The sequence below is a fragment of the Pseudophryne corroboree genome, chromosome 2, assembly GCF_028390025.1.
Source record: "Pseudophryne corroboree isolate aPseCor3 chromosome 2, aPseCor3.hap2, whole genome shotgun sequence".
In the NCBI taxonomy this organism is placed as follows: Eukaryota; Metazoa; Chordata; class Amphibia; order Anura; family Myobatrachidae; genus Pseudophryne; species Pseudophryne corroboree.
In genome coordinates this window covers 560,320,510-560,321,562 of record NC_086445.1, presented here as the reverse complement: position 1 = coordinate 560,321,562, position 1,053 = coordinate 560,320,510, and the positions used below count along the sequence as shown (strand labels likewise).

Genomic DNA, 1,053 nt, shown 5'->3' with positions numbered 1-1,053 from the left:
AGTAGTATTGAGAAAATCATACGTTATTGAATCAAGTTTCTGAGAAAACCGACAGTAGAATTTAATGTAACATTTATCACTGTCTACCAATGGTGCACACCCTTTTGGATAGATCCGATAGTGATTGTCAGTGGTGCTCCCATATGTCAATAGACATAATTGAATATGGGGGTAAAGAAAAAAGAAGTAACCGTTGTTGGGAGCACTCAATCTCAGAAACACATTTTAATAATAAACAATTTAATCTGAGTCGTAACATGATAATGAGTGAATTGAAACATAACTTTTAACAAAAAGATTTTTAATATAAACACACAGTCAAAAAAATAATTAAATAGCTAAATTAGTCGCGAACCACAGAAAAATATATCTGTGAATTTATTGATGAAATCGTTATCCATTAATTACATGTATGCTTAACATATATCCAAGTTCATACAGGATCAACCTTTTGCTAGTGTGGTACAAAAGATAACCTACAACACCTGGCATTCCCTGGTGGTCTCCCAATTGAGTACTAACCGGGCCCAACACTGTATTGCTTTCAAGATCAGACGAGATTGGGCATATACAGTATGGTATGGTAGTAGGTTACATATAACCATGGATTCAAGGTGTCGCTGTTGTAAAGGAAATAGTATAAAAATGTTTTTTTTTTTGCGTAGTCCTCACTTCTCTGATTACAGTAATGCCCTTATATGGTTACTAATATGACCATCATTTCACCAATTTGTAGCCCAAAGTTAGGGATATACAAGGGTTTAAATCATATGGTCAGTGCGGGTTTTGACTAAAGAGCATTTGTATTAGTGGACTTGAAAAATGCCAGTTTTGAGATATAAGACGGTAGTGTCCCTGTTATTGGTCAAATCTCCCTATTAGGGGTATGAACAAACCATTGAAAAAACTGAGACTGTCACAATTGCTAATCAAAGAAACCACAATGGGAATGTAACCATATAAATTAAAAAAGCTGAAACTGTAACAACTAACCCTTCTGCTGTTCTCCCATCATGCCGACAGGATTGGTATAGGATGGGGAATGAGAGAGGG

The 1,053-nt window shown here is 35.4% G+C and overlaps 1 pseudogene; it reads right to left on the bottom strand.

Moving 5' to 3' along the window:
• Nucleotides 1-473: 473 nt before the first annotated feature.
• On the bottom strand, nt 474-592 carry LOC135051552 (5S ribosomal RNA; annotated as a pseudogene).
• Nucleotides 593-1,053: the final 461 nt, after the last annotated feature.